The sequence below is a fragment of the Suncus etruscus genome, chromosome 13 (assembly GCF_024139225.1).
Source record: "Suncus etruscus isolate mSunEtr1 chromosome 13, mSunEtr1.pri.cur, whole genome shotgun sequence".
NCBI classification, from domain to species: Eukaryota; Metazoa; Chordata; class Mammalia; order Eulipotyphla; family Soricidae; genus Suncus; species Suncus etruscus.
Genome location: NC_064860.1, coordinates 59,090,006 through 59,108,994, shown reverse-complemented (window position 1 = coordinate 59,108,994; position 18,989 = coordinate 59,090,006).

The following is an 18,989-nucleotide window of genomic DNA, read 5'->3' as shown; positions in this document are numbered from 1 at the left end:
GTAAACTATTGTCATTTGTATAAACCTTTTTTATTGTTTTCTCCTGTCAATTTTTACTAGTACTATCATCCAGGGAAGTTTATTCCATGTTCCTGGTCACCTGTGCTTTGTTTTGGCTTAGTGTATATTTATTTCCTTGATACACAATTTCGCTTTTCCAGTTGTAGATTGAGTGTATAAAATCAAAATTTATAGCGAGCAGTATTTTCATGGTACATGGGTCCTTTCTTTTTTGCATAAATGGTGCTGGGATTGATGGTCTGTTTTGTTTCTAAATTGTAAGTACTGGAAAGGTATTTTCATCCCTTTTATTATTTTTTATTTTTTATCATTCCATCTCCTTCTGGGGCTACACATTCTTTGTTCTAGAACTTGTTGCCATAGGGACAGAATACATAAGCTTTCTAAGAGTTCATATTTTTAATATAATTTTATTTTAATTATAGTGGCTTACATATCGTTCACAGAATATTCCAGGTACATATTTACATTGAATCAGGGGAATTCCCACCACCGAATTGTCTTCCCACATCCACTCCCATCCTGCCTCCCATATCCTCCACTCTCCCCCCAGGGGCTGCTAGAATGCTAGTCCTTTCTGTGTCTTAAGAGTTCATATTGATACATTCAGTCCTAGCTTTGAAGCAGGCAGGTAAATGGGGTCTCTGGCATTAAATTATTGGGACATAATAAAACCAAAATGGGACTGGAAGAAATTATTCTCTTACTAGCTCTAGGACTCTAGAGATAATGCATATTTAAGACCACACCTTCCATATAGCCTAATTTTCTTATGAGCATCTTTTCAAGCTTTGTTTAAAAGGCAAAGGATGGCATAGAAGATATTATTAGTTAGCATCTGCTGTCAAGTATTATATATAATAATTATATATGTATTTATCTTATACTCACTCCTGACAAATTTGAGTAAATTTACAAAGAAAGAACCATGCTTAATTGTCAAACAACCATCTCTCCCAGTGATTATCTGATAGAAATATGATATCATCATAAAGATGATAATATGGTGATATTATTATATAGTGAGAAACCTGATAACCATTTCCCATATGATAACCAATGGGATCAATGCACAGTTTACTTGAACACCTTGGGGGACATTTCTCTTAAATGTAAGAAATAGTCTTGATCTTATTCTCATTTAAATTCCAAGGCACCTGATACTTGTCTCATTTCAAAACTCAGTGATTGCTATGAATGCCTTTCAACACTAGAATCAAAGAAATTTTAAATTAAGCTTGTTCTTTAATCTCTTGAGGAAAAAGAGTTTCTCTGTGGTTAGGGAAACCAACTCGCCAGGAGCCATCAATGGTGTTCTCTTATTATCAAGAAGATGATATAGTTTAATAATGTAGATGAATAATCTATCTGTTTCAGCTATTCCCTTTGAAAGTATAAACTTGTTCTTTTAGTTAACATGATTAAATGAGCTGTTGTTCCCTTAAAATCTTGATTGAAATCAAGTGCTAAAGTTTAACAAAAATCTCATATTTGTGTTCTCCTAAATATTCATTTTTAATACTTAAGTATCAAGTATTAAATAATTTAAGTATTAATTTACTTAAGTAAATTAATAAAGCAAAAATGCTTACATCACTACACAAATTATTGCATGGAGTACTTTATGTTTGAAAAATAGAAATTATGTGGTAAACACTTAACTGCTATCTTAATTTTTATGAATTCATGCTTTTCATGAGAGAGCATCTATAAGGGAGGACACAAATTAAGAAGGAATTGTGAAGTACAGAGGAGAATATGATTCAATTGTATTATAAAATTTCATTTGTAAGAATAAAACTCTACTATAATGTTCCATGAAGCCAGTTCATAAGAATGTAAGAGAAATAGTTATTCTATAAATCCTGAATTGTATTTTACTAGGAAATACTTGTTGACATATATTACATTTTAATTCTTTATTTCCTATCTTTTCTGCTTGTCATAGTATTATATAACGAAAAGACTAAAGTTAACTTCTTAAATATAAAATTATTTTCATGAGCAATTTAGGATAAATGAAAAAGTGACTTTGTTGTGTAAATTTAATATGATATCTTTAGTAATGGTGTATAATATCTAGGAGAGTTTTAATTACATTCTTCAATACATTAACATAATATTAAGATGATCAACTCTGATATTAATCTTTTATTCTGAGAAATAATTAGAGTTTGATGCTTGGATCTGAGTTGGAAGACACCTTCATTCCACTTGTCTTATGTTTTCATGTGGAGTGATTTCTGCTAGCAAAGTATTCCTGGACTCTTGTCCTTCCTTTATTCAATCTAACCTATGAACATTGAGAATAAGTGAGTGTACCAACTCACTTATAATATTTATTATATGTATATATAACAGATAATATTTGTTATTTTGACTTTATGGGCTTTGAGGAATAGGCTCTTTTTCCTCCTTACATTGCCTTGAGTTAAGTGTGAGTAAGCAGGGTAAGTGAATCTCATTTGCATATATTTATTTCTTAGTGAACTTTCTGAAGTAGAAAGTCTAGTTGTGTGCATGGCATGAATGGTAATAATATGGGAGTAGGGTAAGTATTACATCTCTACAGACTAAATATATATTATTTAGTCAGTTTATAAATAAAAAGCTTATCTTTTTTTCTTTTTTTCAGTCACACCCAGTAGTGCTTATGGATTACTCTTGGCTCTATGCTCAGAAATTGCTCCTGGTAGGCTCAGGGGACCATATGGGATGCCAGGATTTGAACTACCGACCTTCAGCTTGCAAGGCAAACACTTTACCTCCATGCTATCTCTCTGGCCCCAAAAAGCTTATCTTTTTTTATAATCAGTTGTCTTCTATTTAAGGTTTTTATTTGCTCCAAAATTCATGCAAAAGAAAGGAATTCTGGAAGATCTCAACATTTTCTGTAATAAAGTAGTATGAGGGACACTTTTATCTACTATTTAAATGATGCAGTATCCAATGCATCATTAAACCTTAAGGTGAAGGTTTTTCATAATATTTATCCTTTGAAACCAAGACATGCTTACCCAAAGCCTTATTGCTATCTATCCACTAGATAAAGTTTTTATAATTAGGCATTGTATAAAGGTTCTTTCCTATGAAATATACAGAGTTATTACTATGATTCTTTGTTAGACTAATATTCTTCAGAAAATGGATTGTGATCAAATTGATTATTAGAAGTTAGCAACATTTTTTCTTTATCTCATTTCTTCTAGTCAACTTTAGCTATGGGATGATAAAGTAAAAGGATATTCTGGGGATACATATATATATATATAAAGCTATATTGGGGGCTGGAGTGGTGGTGTAGGGCATTTGCCTTGCAAGCACTAGCCTAGGACAGACTGCAGTTTGATCCCCTAGAGTCCCATATGGTCCCCCAAGCCAGGAGCAATTTCTGAGCACATAGCCAGGAGAAACCCCTGAGCATCACAGGGTGTGGCCCACCACCCCAAATAAAACTATAAAGCAATCTTGTTAAAATCTAAATTTAATAAATATAATGAGACATTAGGAAGACCTTTCTGTTCTTGACAGTCTGACATTATTTCTGCAATGGTTTATTTTTATATACATTGATATTTCTCATTCTGGCAAGTTTATATGCTTTTACAATTATCACACTATTGTGAATTCTGAAGATTTCTGAAAACTAGGTATGACTTTAAACAATAATAGTAACAACTATAAACAGATAGGGTGAACATAACCAAAATTTGTAAATGTAAACTGATTAGTAGGTAACCAAGTGAGATAAGTGGATAAAGCATGTCTGGTGTTTAGAATTTTTGTTTTTTTTTTTTTTGGATTTGAACCACACCTAGAGTTATTCCTGGTTCTGTGCTCAGAAATTACTTCTGGCAGGCTTGGGGAATAATATAGAATACTGGGGATTGAATTCAGATGGACTGTGTGAAAGGCAAATGCCCTATCTACTGTGCTATTGCTCTGGCCCCAATGGTGTTTAGAATTTTTATTATATATACAATTTATTGAAATTTAAGTCTTACCACCTTTTTAACTTGATTCATTTATTATGAATTTAGCTTAAATATCTTGAAATTTGTCTTACATGGCAGATGTTTGAAGAATGTTTTGATAAAAGATATACAAAAGATAGAATTCCTTATAAAACAAAACATCTTTAATCACCAATGAAAGTCACATTAGTGAATCAACAAATACAGAATTACATCACAAGAATAAAAATGGTCAAATGGCAAACATTTTCACTGCTTTAGTTTTCAAGTAATTTTTTAATATATGAAGTTGTACTTTTAACTAATTATTCAAGATAGTCATTTGAGTTATATTTAGAAACAGTAATTTTCATTTACTTTTCTCTGCACTTCTGGCATCATTCATCACTTCATTGATGGGGTGAGAAACTTCGTCTTTGGTCACGTCATTTCCTATGAGCAGAGACTTTTTGGAATTAATTTGCCAAATTAAAAACAGACAGAAAATTGAAACGTCAGTGTTTTTTCAATGTTAGTTAACATGACACATGTTATTCAATTAAAATTTTATTATTCTTTAAAATGAACTTTGAAAAAATGTATTAAAAGTTATTGAACTGGAATTATTAACTAAAAGAAGGATTTGAAAGAAACATAGTTCAAGCCACTATTTTTCAATATACTTGAAAAAATAATTTGAATGCTTTAAAATACCTGGTAAATCCATGAAAACACTGACTCTTGTCTAATTTTATAATTCATTCAAATTAGTTTTTATTTTTGGTTATTATTTTGTCTTCATCCAGCAGCTTTCAGTAGTTCTGTGCTTAGAAACTTCACCCAGTGAAGTTAATAAGGAGTTAATCCTGATTCTGTGCTCAGAAACTACTCCTGGTATGCTTGAAGGACCATATGGGGTGCTAGGGACATGCCATGTGCAAGGCAAATACCCTACTCACTGTTCTATCACTCTGGCCCCATTATAGGGTGAACCAAAACAAAATTTGTAAATTTAAACTGATTAGTAGGGAATCAAATGGAATAAGTGAGGAATGCATGTCTGGTGTTCAGAATTATTTGTTTCCTGGATTTGAGCCATATTTGCCATTTGGGTTTGATTTTTTTCTTAGTGACACCTGGCAGTGCTCAGGAGTTGCTCCTTGCTCTGTGTTCAGGAATTACTTCTGGTGATGTTTGGAAACTATATGGGGTGCTGGGGGTTGAGTTCTGGGTGATCATGTACAAGGCAAAGCATCCTACTCTCTGTATTCTCTCTCTAGCCACATATATGAAGGCATTGTTATCCTGTCATGTCTTATATTATTGGTACACTAGCTGTTTTTTTAATTTCTCAAACTAGTTTGAGGAATCTAGAAAAACTAGATTGATCTAGTTCTTTACTCATTATTTATCTTCATATATTTAGACATAATTTTAAAACTAAAGAAGATTTCACATTTTATTTTCTTTTAAGTGTATAAGAATAAATTTGAAATAATAAGAGTGATTACTTTCATGTTCATCCTTGGTGAGCATAATTTTTGAGTTTGATGCCAAATTAGATTTTATTTTTATTTTGGTTTTTGGTTTTTGGGCCACATCTGGTGATGCTCAGGGGTTACTCCTGGCTATGCGCTCAGAAATCGCTGCTGGCTTGGGGGGACCATATGGGGCACCTGGGATCAAACCAGGTCAGTCCTGGGTCAGCCATGTGCAAAGCTTCTGTTGCACTATCACTCCGGCCTCAAACTAGATTTTATAAAAGTTCTCTGAAATTCTATTCAGAAAAACTTCAAGTATTTATATTAACTTTATTAGGTAAACTTTCTTCATTGTTCTGAGCAGCCACTTTTTTATGGAATGGTAGAAACACTTTTTCTTGAACTTGAGATTGTGATTTCTTAAGAGTTGTAAAGGTGGCACTGGAAGAAGTGAGGTCAAGATAAACTAAACATTTTTAAACCAGTTATTTATTCCTCAGCCTTTTCAGATAAAGAGCATTCTTACAAATTCATAAATCAAGAGATTGAAGTTTGAGAAGATTAAAGAACTCGCACAATTTAGCACTCCCATTAATTCTTTACCCATTTTTGGTTTTGTACCTGCCAGAAAGAGAGAAAGATGCTTTATGTGATAAGACATTGAGTATCCTGATTGTTCACTGCTTAAATAAAATGCTGAAAGTTTATTTTAAAATACAGTTGGTTGATGTTAATCTCTCAGAAAAAAATGGAAAACAAGAAAGGGAGGGAAAACAGGCTTTGGGCTGGGGATGTATTTTTTAAGTTAGAAGTTCTCCTAAAGGAATTTGTGATTCTTTTCTGTCAAATAAAAAATTACTCTAAATGTTGGATTTCCTGTACAATGATTGATTTCCTAATTATTTAGGATATGTGGTAGATAAACATACAGACTCTAGGGTCTCTATCTTTCATTCCTTGTGTGCCTTCTTGTTATTTATTTTTCCTAATATAGGACTTTGCAGGTATATTTAGGGTAAGCTTAGAACATTTTATTTTTGGTTTCTAATTTGGAGGACATTTTTCTTGATTCTTATAAAATTTATTTTTTGGTTGATCGTGACATCATTTGGATGACCCTGTTGGTTGGCATTGTAGCTGAGCACAAAAGTTTGGCAATTTGAAGCATCACTTTGAAATAATGAAGATTGAAGAAGCAGACTGTTGGCAGTGATGAGTTACAAATGGCAACTTGTATTTTGTTTGGAAAAACACTTATTTCTCTGAGGAACTAAGTTTTGCTCTTTAGAAAGGTAGTGCAATTTTAGGAAATACTGTAGTTTTATCTTCAAATTCAATTTCATTTAGGTCTTCTAGGCCATATTTTCTGAACTCTAAATAACAAATGACTTTACCCCAGTTCCAAAGCATCCCAGTAGTTAGAGGTCAAACAGTGCCACTTTATGATGTCAGGATACTTCAATTTTATTTCTCCCTCAACTATTCTATTCCACGTTTCTCCCTCTTATTTTTATAAAAAAATTTGATACAAATTAAAAGTGAGCATTGAGTTGCTCTTTTGGGAACTGCCCCCTCCATTTTTTTCTGCACTGACATTAACATCATCCATTTCATTTTGCCTGGAGACAAAATCTGTTATATCAGTTTTCCGTCTACATTTTGCCTGAGAAAAAATGTGGAAGACAGCTGTTTTAATATTGAAATGGATCCAAATCCTACTGAGTATATCCACAGAGATTTGGGGGTTTTATTTTTAACTCTGAAAAAATTAATTTTAAAATAAGACATAAGTGATGATTATTCTCAATACACAATTTTCTGAAGAATGTCTGGGCATCTCATGCCCGAGCAGAAAAGAAATATTCTCAAGAAAGCCATATAAACCATTGGTTAGGGGCAACTAATGGATTCTTCAGTTTTTACTGAAACTTGTTGAGTCAATAAAACATCTCACTTGATTAAGGATGTAGATGATGTTGGGGATGTGGTATCGGGGTGAGTAGAGCACTTACAGATTCAAACCATCCATGAGCAACTTTGGGGAGGTAGGTAGATTTATTTTAGGTGAAAGTGGGATCCTTATAAAGTGCTTCAGTCAATCATAAGGGAAAGCAGAGTGTGAGCTCTCGGTGTGTAGGGAAAAGAAGATTGTGAAGTCTGTATTTAGGAGACTATGGGAAAGCAGGGTATGTGCTCTGTTTTTAGCTACAAAGGATTTACATTTTTCACTCATTTAAAACAGCAAATACATCTTATAAAGCCTTATGAAACATTATGATATCTTATCTACTTACTTGGTTGTGGTGAAAGGTGAGATGTGAAGAGGGAAAGGATGTTGCATTGAATTCCATGAAAAGGTAAAGGTCATATGAAATTAGACTGCATTAAAAATTTATTAAAGCACCAGGTTGACAAAGTATTAGAAACATGATGTCCCATCATAAAATCCACCACCAGTGTCTTCTTTCCTCCTCCACTGTTCACAGATTTTCTCCCCTACAGCCTTGATGGGCATATTATTAAGTTTGGTTGTTGAAATTTGGATCTCATGAGTTCAGTCTTGTTAACTGTAATTCTACCACTTTTGCAAGCTAGCATGTGGTTGGATCTCTCTGGCCTCTGCTCCTTTTTGTCTTTCTGACTTGTTTCATTTACTTTATCATCATCATCATCATCATCATCATCATCATCATCATCATCATCATCTTCTTCTTCCTCCTCCTCCTCCTCCTCCTCCTCCTCCTCCTCCTCCTCCTCCTCCTCCTCCTCCTCCTCCTCCTCCTCCTCCTTCTTCTTCTTCTTCTTCTTCTTCTTCTTCTTCTTCTTCTTCTTCTTCTTCTTCTTCTTCTTCTATTTGCTTTTGGGCCACACCTGATGACGCTCAGAGGTTACTCCTGCCTAAGTGCTTAGAACTCGCTCCTGGTTTGGTGGACCATATGGGGTGCTGGGGATCGAACCAATGTCCGTCCTGGATCAGCCTCGTGCAAGGCAAATGCCCTACCTCTGAGCTATCGGGCCTGCCCCTTTATCTTCTAGTTCTATCCATATTGTAGTGAATTACATACTTTCATTTTTCTTAATGTAGTATTCCATTGTGTATATATACCACATCTTCTTGATCCTCTTTTCTATAGTTTTCAACAGATGGATTCCATATCTTAGCTATCGTACGAAGTATTACAGTGAATAGTCATGTGCATCTAATTAGGTTGCATTCTCTGGCTTCTGAGGTACTTTAAGTTCTTTTATTTACTGGTAAAGATAAGAACTAATAGTTCTTAAATAGTTCTAAAGAGTTTGATTTTTCCTCAATCACCTTATATGTATATTTCAAATATGTTTGCATGTTTGCATATGATATGTCTGTTCATGTGTGCACATACATGTATGCATATATACATCTATATTTGATTTGCATTTAAAATGAGAGTAGGGAAAATTGTCCTCTCCCTTTTCTATTCTTCACTTTGAAGAACATTGATCCTAAAAGAGGCCAATCTGAATTTAAATCATACCTTCAATGAGACTTAGTTTTCACATAAGATGGAGGCAACATTGAAGATTTTTCAGGTAAAGGATGATGCATGTTTTTAGGCTCATTGTGTGCAGTAATAAATAGCAGCCATTATCTTTACTATCACAAAACCTTCATTGCATTTAATTTAATTAGCATATTCTATCTATGGGAAACCCATTTTAATAAAACAGCATAGTTATTCTTTATTATTGTTCATGTCTAGACCCCTACTGTGAGCTGCTTTATAAGCACAATAGTTTCTGAGTGTGTAGGTGCTGCCAGAAGAGCTCTCTGAGCTCAGAGTTATCTTTGTAGTTTATTAATCTGCTGCCATAGAAACAGGTATTTAATCCTGAAAAACAAGAAAATGGTTTTAACAAAACACCACTTTAAACAATATAATGGTGGTGGGCAATGTTTCTTTCCTTTAAAATATGATTTTTAAATGACTGAATTCAATTTTGGCAATTTCATTTGAGTTTCCATGGGAACAAAAGTGATAACTGAGACTTTCAAGCTCTTGTTACTGGCCAGGCTCAGGTTAAGTCTTGCAAATGTCAATTGTCCCAGGGCACCTAGAGGAGCCAACAAAAATAACAAAGTAAACTGAGCTCTGGGAGAAAAGGAAGGAGCAATAAATCAAATATTTACAGAACTATGTATACATCATGCTGCAGGTTTGAGACACAGGAGTGTAATTCAGGGCTAGCAGATATTTGGCTTTACATTTTAATAGACACCTTTTTATGAGTGTCCAAGCAATTTGTCTATTTGTTATGCATTTTTGTTATACTGAGTAAAGGAATATTGGCAAAGGGTTAAAAATGGTGGGATGAATAACATATCACATAATAGCCCTATTTACTAGCATGAGAATTGTGAAAAAAGAAAAATGAAGAATATGGAAAAGTACAATGGAATAGACATATGTTTTAATCTGCCCAGCCCCAAATTGGCTTTTTTTTTCTCTACTTAATATTTAGCAAAGCTTTTATAGATTTTTTCTGGATTATTTAACATGATGCTATTTGTATTTTCCTTTTTTATTTTGGAAATTATATCAGTAATTCTACATTTTATTATAGGAAGAATAAAATCAGGACATTATTTCTTTTTTTTTTTTTAATTTTTTTTTTATTTAAACACCTTGATTACATACATGATTGTGTTTGGGTTTCAGTCATAAAAGGAACACCACCCATCACCAGTGCAACATTCCCATCACCCAAGTCCCAAATCTCCCTCCTCCCCACCCAACCCCCGCCTGTACCCTAAACAGGCTCAACATTTCCCTCATACATTCTCAATATTAGGACAGTTCAAAATGTAGTTATTTCTCTAACTAAACTCATCACTCTTTGTGGTGAGCTTCCTGAGGTGAGCTGGAACTACCAGCTCTTTTCTCTTTTGTGTCTGAAAATTATTATTACAAGGGTGTCTTTCATTTTTCTTAAAACCCATAGATGAGTGAGACCATTCTGCGTTTTTCTCTCTCTCTCTGACTTATTTCACTCAGCATAATAGATTCCATGTACATCCATGTATAGGAAAATTTCATGACTTCATCTCTCCTGACAGCTGCATAATATTCCATTGTGTATATGTACCACAGTTTCTTTAGCCATTCGTCTGTTGAAGGGCATCTTGGTTGTTTCCAGAGTCTTGCTATGGTAAATAGAGCTGCAATGAATATAGGTGTAAGGAAGGGGTTTTTGTATTGTATTTTTGTGTTCCTAGGGTATATTCCTAGGAGTGGTATAGCTGGATCGTATGGGAGCTCGATTTCCAGTTTTTGGAGGAATCTCCATATCGCTTTCCATAAAGGTTGAACTAGACAGCATTCCCACCAGCAGTGGATAAGAGTTCCTTTCTCTCCACATCCCTGCCAACACTGTTTATTCTCATTCTTTGTGATGTGTGCCATTCTCTGGGGTGTGAGGTGGTATCTCATCGTTGTTTTGATTTGCATCTCCCTGATGATTAGTGATGTGGAACATTTTTTCATGTGTCTTTTGGCCATTTGTATTTCTTCTTTGTCAAAGTGTCTGTTCATTTCTTCTCCCCATTTTTTGATGGGGTTAGATGTTTTTTTCTTGTAAAGTTCTGTCAGTGCCTTGTATATTTTGGAGATTAGCCCCTTATCTGATGGGTATTGGGTGAATAGTTTCTCCCACTCAGTAGGTGGCTCTTGTATCCTGGGCACTATTTCCTTTGAGGTGCAGAAGCTTCTCAGCTTAATATATTCCCATCTGTTAATCTCTGCTTTCACTTGCTTGGAGAGTGCAGTTTCCTCCTTGAAGATGCCTGTAATGTCCTGTAGTGTTTTGCCTATGTGCTGTTCTATATATCTTATGGTTTTGGGGCTGATATCGAGGTCTTTAATCCATTTGGATTTTACCTTTGTACATGATGTTAGCTGGGGGTCTAAGTTTAATTTTTTGCAAGTGGCTATCCAATTGTGCCAACACCACTTGTTGAAGAGGCTTTCCCTGCTCCATTTAGGATTTCCTTCTCCTTTATCAAAAATTAGATGGTTGTATGTCTGGGGAACATTTTCTGAGTATTCAAGCCTATTCCACTGATCTGAGGACCTATCCTTATTCCAATACCATGCTGTTTTGATAACTGTTGCTTTGTAGTACAGTTTAAAGTTGGGAAAAGTAATTCCTCCCATATTCTTTTTCCCAATGATTGCTTTAGCTATTCGAGGGTGTTTATTGTTCCAAATGAATTTCAAAAGTGTCTGATCCACTTCTTTGAAGAATGTCATGGGTATCTTTAGAGGGATGGCATTAAATCTGTATAATGCCTTGGGGAGTATTGCCATTTTGATGATGTTAATCCTGCCAATCCATGAGCAGGGTATGCGTTTCCATTTCCGTGTGTCCTCTCTTATTTCTTGGAGCAGAGTTTTATAGTTTTCTTTGTATAGGTCCTTCACATATTTAGTCAAGTTGATTCCAAGATATTTGAGTTTGTGTGGTACTATTGTGAATGGGGTTGTTTTCTTCATGTCCATTTCATCCTTATTACTATTGGTATATAGAAAGGCCATTGATTTTTGTGTGTTAATTTTGTAGCCTGCCACCTTGCTATATGAGTCTATTGTTTCTAGAAGCTTTTTGATAGAGTCTTTAGGGTTTTCTAAGTAGAGTATCATGTCATCTGCAAACAGTGAGAGCTTGACTTCTTCCTTTCCTATCTGGATTCCCTTGATATCCTTTTCTTGCCTAATCGCTATAGCAAGTACTTCCAGTGCTATGTTGAATAGGAGTGGTGAGAGAGGACAGCCTTGTCTTGTGCCAGAATTTAGAGGGAAGGCTTTCAGTTTTTCTCCATTGAGGATAATATTTGCCACTGGCTTGTGGTAGATGGCCTTCACTATATTGAGAAAGGTTCCCTCCATTCCCATCTTGCTGAGAGTTTTGATCAAGAATGGGTGTTGGACCTTATCAAATGCTTTTTCTGCATCTATTGATATGATCATGTGGTTTTTATTTTTCTTGTTATTGATGTTGTGTATTATGTTGATAGATTTACGGATGTTAAACCAGCCTTGCATTCCTGGGATGAAACCTAGTTGATCGTAGTGGATGATCTTCTTAACGAGGCATTGAATCCTATTTGCCAGGATTTTGTTGAGGATCTTTGCATCTGCATTCATCAGTGATATTGGTCTGTAATTTTCTTTTTTGGTAGCGTCTCTGTCTGGTTTAGGTATCAAGGTGATGTTGGCTTCATAAAAGCTATTTGGAAGTGTTTCTGTTTGTTCAATTTCATGAAAGAGTCTTGCCAAGATTGGCAGTAGTTCCTCTTGGAAAGTTTGATAGAATTCATTAGTGAATCCATCTGGACCTGGGCTTTTGTTTTTCGGCAGACATTTGATTACTGTTTTAATTTCATCAATGGTGATGGGGGTGTTTAGATATGCTACATCCTCTTCCTTCAACTGTGGAAGATTATAAGAGTCCAAGAATTTATCCATTTCTTCCAGGTTCTCATTTTTAGTGGCGTAGAGTTTTTCAAAGTAGTTTCTGATTACCCTTTGAATCTCTGTCATATCAGTAGTGATCTCTCCTTTTTCATTCCTGATACGAGTTATCAAGTTTCTCTCTCTCTCTTTCTTTGTTAGGTTTGCCAGTGGTCTATCAATCTTGTTTATTTTTTCAAAGAACCAACTTCTGCTTTCGTTGATCTTTCGGATTGTTTTTTGAGTTTCCACTTCGTTGATTTCTGCTCTCAGCTTTGTTATTTCCTTCTGTCTTCCTATTCTTGGGTCCTTTTGTTGAGCATTTTCTAGTTCTATTAGCTGTGTCATTAAGCTACTCAGGTAAGCTCCTTCTTCCTTCCTGATGTGTGCTTGCAAAGCTATAAATTTTCCTCTCAGTACTGCTTTTGCTGTGTCCCATATGTTCTGAGAGTTTGTGTCTTTATTGTCATTTGTTTCCAGGAACCTTTTGATTTCCTCCTTGATTTCATCTCGGACCCACTGGTTATTGAGCATGAGGCTGTTTAACTTCCAGGTGTTAAAGTGTTTCTTCTGAGTCCCTTTGGAGTTCACAAATAATTTCAGAGCCTTGTGGTCAGCGAAGGTAGCCTGCAAAATTTCTATCCTCTTGATCTTATGGAGGTATGTTTTATGTGCCAGCATGTTGTCTATCCTGGAGAATGTCCCATGTACATTGGAGAAGAATGTGTATCCAGGTTTCTGGGGATGGAGTGTCCTATATATATCCACTAGGCCTCTTTCTTCCATTTCTCTCCTCAGGTCTAGTATATTCTTGTTGGGTTTCAGTCTGGTTGACCTGTCCAGTGTTGACAAAGCCGTGTTAAGGTCCCCCACAATTATTGTGTTGTTGTTGATATTATTTTTCAGATTTGTCAACAGTTGTATTAAATATTTTGCTGGCCCCTCATTCGGTGCATATATGTTTAGGAGAGTGAATTCTTCCTGCTCTACGTACCCCTTGATTAATATAAAATGTCCGTCTTTGTCCCTTACAACCTTCCTGAGTATAAAGTTTGCATTATCTGATATTAGTATGGCCACTCCAGCTTTTTTATGGGTGTTGTTTGCTTGGATAACTTTTCTCCAGCCTTTTATTTTGAGTCTATGTTTGTTCTGACTATTCAGGTGCGTTTCTTGTAGGCAGCAGAAGGTTGGATTGAGTTTTTTGATCCATTTAGCCACTCTGTGTCTCTTAACTGGTGCATTTAGTCCATTGACGTTGAGAGAAAGAATTGTCCTGGGATTTAACGCCATCTTTATTTCAAAATTTGGTGTGTCTTTTGGGTAGTCTTGTCTTAGATTAGGTCTTTCAGTTTTTCTCTTAAGACTGGTTTTGTGTCTGTGAAGTTTCTGAGCTGTTTTTTCTCTGTGAAACCATGTATTCTTCCATCAAACCGGAAAGTGAGTTTTGCTGGGTATAGTATTCTGGGTGAAGCATTCATTTCATTCAGTCTTGTCACAATATCCCACCACTGCTTTCTGGCATTGAGCGTTTCTGGTGACAGGTCTGCTGTAAATCTCAGGGAAGCTTGCTTGAACATGATTTCCCCTTTTGATCTTGTTGTTTTCAGAATTCTGTCTCTATCTGTGGGATTTGTCATTGTGACTAGGATGTGTCTTGGGGTGGTTTTTCTGGGGTCTCTTTTGGTTGGTACTCTTCGGGCATGCAGGATTTGATCACATATATTCTTTAGCTCTGGAAGTTTCTCTTTAATGATGTTCTTGACCATTGATTCTTCCTGGAAATTTTCTTCCTGGGTCTCTGGGACTCCAATGATTCTTAAATTGTTTCTGTTGATCTTATCATAGACTTCTATTTTTGTCTGTTCCCATTCTTTGACTAATTTTTCCATTGTCTGCTCATTTGCTTTAAGTTTTTTGTCCAATCTCTCCTGCTGTATGGAATTGTTATGTATCTCATCTTCCACAGCACCAAGTCTATTCTCAGCTTCTGATACCCTGTCCCAGAGCTTATCCATTTTGTCATTCACTTCGTTTACTGACTTTTTCAGTCCTGTTAGTTGACATGTTATTTCAGTTTGGAGTTTTGTCATTTCTGCCTTCATATTTTCTTGGTTCTTATTAGTGTTCTGTTCAACTCGATCCATGGTTTCTTGGAGTCTGTTGAGCACCTTCCATATTGCTAGTCTAAAGTCCTTATCTGAGAGGTTGATTAGTTGTTCAGTCATTATCTGGTCCTCAGAATTGTCATCTTCATTCTCTATGTCTGATGCTGGCCTGCGTTGTTTCCCCATTGTCACACTTGTATTGTGGGTTTTTCTACGTGTTGTGGTGGTATTCATTGTCTATATGATGTAGGCAGCACACTCCTCTGGCTCCTCCCTTTCTGGATGGGCTGACTTGCCTCTAAGGGAGGGGAGTCCTCCGTGGATGAAGCCTCACACTGGGTCAAATCTTAGGCCCGAGCATGCAACAGAGAAGACAGTCCAGAGAGAAATGTTTGCTTCTGTGATATAGCGCCGTTCTTAGTGTGATTTTTCCTTCTTGTTGCAATGGTGTTCTTTCCTTAGAAAGAGTGCACGGCCACGTAGCGAAGCGGAGCGGCCGTGCTCCTCTGAGCCTCTTTTTGCCCCACTCGCAAGAGTTTTACGCAAGAGGACAGTAGACAGACATAGACAGGTCACACTCACAGTCTTTCACAGCTGAGCCCCACTGGGCGGTGTACTTTCGCGGATTTTCCCAGCCTGGTGTCACACACAGGGAGCCAGCTTTTGCAAAGGTTAGCCGGTTTTTATGCTCTGAAGTCCCTCCCTGAAAATGGCGTCTGGGCGAGCGAGTTTTCTGGAGGTTCTTTTTGCCCCACTCGCAAGAGTTTCACGCAAGAGGATAGTAGACAGACATAGACAGGTCACACTCACAGTCTTTCACAGCTGAGCCCCACTGGGCCGGTGTACTTTTGCGGATTTTCCCCGCCTGGTGTCACACACAGGGAGCCAGCTTTTGCAAAGGTTAGCCTGTTTTTTGCTCTGAAGTCCCTCCCTGAAAATGGCGTCTGGGCGAGCGAGGTTTCTGGATGTTCTTTTTGCCCCACTCGCAAGAGTTTCACGCAAGAGGACAGTAGACAGACATAGACAGGTCACACTCACAGTCTTTCACAGCTGAGCCCCACTGGGCCGGTGTACTTTCGCGGATTTTCCCCGCCTGGTGTCACACACAGGGAGCCAGCTTTTGCAAAGGTTAGCCGGTTTTTATGCTCTGAAGTCCCTCCCTGAAAATGGCGTCTCAGGACATTATTTCTTGAGCTCCTAGCACATACTCCAAAAGTACTTTTGGAGTTATCCCACACCCCACATCACATTGTCAGTAGTGGGAATTTTAGACACTATTAATTTGAATTACAAATTTTTAAATTAAAAAAACATTTGTATTCTATAGGTAATTAATATACAAAGAAAATTCTATCACTATATGACTCAGAAATTGCTCTTTTAGATATCTATCTCCAGGACAGGAAAAATTCATCCAAAGGATGTAGGCGCAACACTCTTCATTGCAGAACTCAATTCAATGGCCAAGACTTGGAATCAACCTAGAATGGTTTATGAAGATGTGGTACATATATACAATGGAATACTACATAACTGTAAAAATGATGCAATCATGTAATTTGCACTAAGATCAGGAACTAGGCAAGGCTGTCCACTCTCTCCACTCTTATTCAATATAACCTTAGAAGTCCTAGCAATAGCAATCGGACAAGAGAAGGGAATCAAAGGAATCCAAATTGGGAAAGAGGAACACAAACTATCTCTATTTGCCGACGATATGATGATATACATTGAAAACCCTAAAGAGTCTACAGTAAAACTCCTAGAAATAATTAACTAATACAGCAAAGTGGCTGGATACAAAGTCAATACACAAAAGACAGTAGCGTTTCTATATACAAACAACAAAGTTGAGGAGAGAGAGATTAAAAATACAATTCCATTTAAAATAGTATCAAAAAATATCAGGTACCTAGGAATCAACCTTACAAGGGAAGTGAAAGACCTATACCAGGGAAACTTCAAAACACTTCAGAAATTGAAGCGGATCTAAAGAAATGGAAGAATATCCCATGCTCATGGATAGGTAGAATTAACATAGTCAAAATGACTATCCTACCCATACTACATATGTGAGCACATACATTTTTAATCCTATTTTTTTTAAAATCTTTTTTGGGTATGTGACCTGTTTCTGTTTTCCTCTCTGTCCACCCCCAAATGCACCAACAATATAACGTAGCACTATTTCTCTCTGCAAAGGCACACTAAAAAAAGGGGAAATCTTACACATAAAAAAGAGCTCTTATCTACTAGAGATAGGAACTCATAGTTGTTTACAATACAGGGATAACTCCTACCTTGAAATATGTCATGTGGAATCAACTTAGATCTCAGGAGATTAGATTCCCATCTGTTCAGCCTTGAACCCTAGATCCCAGTCACAGAAACGGCACAGTTCTTCACAACAGCTGCAGGAAACAAACCCCATCCGGGACAACCTTAATACTGCTGGAACACCAACGAGTGCCAGCTCTAATACGATATCCTGACAACAAGGAAAATGGGAACAACATGACCTAAGAACAGGCTATCCTACCTTACCAGCCATCGATAAGACAAAATCAGAAGACTTGTCACCCGCTGGTAGGTCCAAAAACCAAGATCGCGATTTACAGATGACTGGCTGCTAGAACCATGACAAGACTGTATATAGCTTGGGACCAATAAAAAAAGCCCCAGTCTAGGGTTTGAGCTACGACCTGCACAACAACCATGATCCCCAGTTCCAAAGGTCTGGCAGAGAAAACTATAATGGAATGGGGCTTCTGGAAACACAAGAAAAGGCGTTATCCTAGGTGCCATCCCAGGTTTAGTGCCAAGACCAAGACCACCAACCACAGAAGATGGATTAAAATGACCCTGAGGGAACGAAACTTCTAGAACCACAAAGACTGACTTCATCATAAGTCCCATCCCTGGAACTGTGCAGATACTGAGATCGATAGATACAGAGGTCTGATTGTATCACCTAGAACAGAACAGAAGTCTTCCAAACAACACAATAACACCACCGGGAGAGTAAAAGATCCTGAACAGAGTCTGTAGTTGATCCCGTGACAATATACTCCAAGGGCGGAGAAACCCCATATCTCTTAGGCCAAGTGAATTCCTTTTGGAATGACCCCAATATTTACTGTGCCAGGGCAGGAGGGAAAGAAACAAAACACAAAATATTATTTATCTTTTTATATATATTATTTTTATCTTCATTTATTATCATTATTATTATATTTACCTATATATTTTTGGTCGATTTCTTTGTTTTGGTGTGATTATTGAAGCTGTTGCCCCCATTTACACTTTTTTTCTTTTCTTTTCTTTTCTTTCATTATATGCTCTGCTATGTTTCTTATCTCAAGACCGTGGCTTTTTTTTTTTTTTTTTTTTTTTTTTTTTTTTTTGTGGTGGTGCTTAGCTTTATTGTTGGAGTCCTCACTAGATATTTGACACTTCTTTTTGTACTGGTGGAGTGTTTCACCTTTTTCTCCTTTGTCTCTCTAACTGAGGATGAGACCCTCTAGAAGAACTCCGCTTATTTTCTGCGTATTAGACCTTTACCCCAGTTTACTACTATTCTCTTCTTCAAACAAAACCACATAACTTGAACTAGCTAGTCCTGCCCCCCAGTTAGAGGGGGAAATAAGGGAGGCATCAGGACCAAACAGGTGCAAGACTACTAAGTATTAGGCTAGATACAGAGGGAACAACATATTCTGGCAGCCCTAGGGGTGAGGGAAGAGCATATGGGAGGTAGGACAAAAACGGAGATATAGGGAGGACAAATTGGTGATGGAAATCCCCCCTGATTTTATGTAAATATGTACCTAAAATATTATTGTCAACAATATGTAAGCCACTATGATCAAAATAAAAATTAAATAAAAAAAAGAAAGGACAAAACCAAATATCCAATCCAAAGGCAGCAACAATGACATC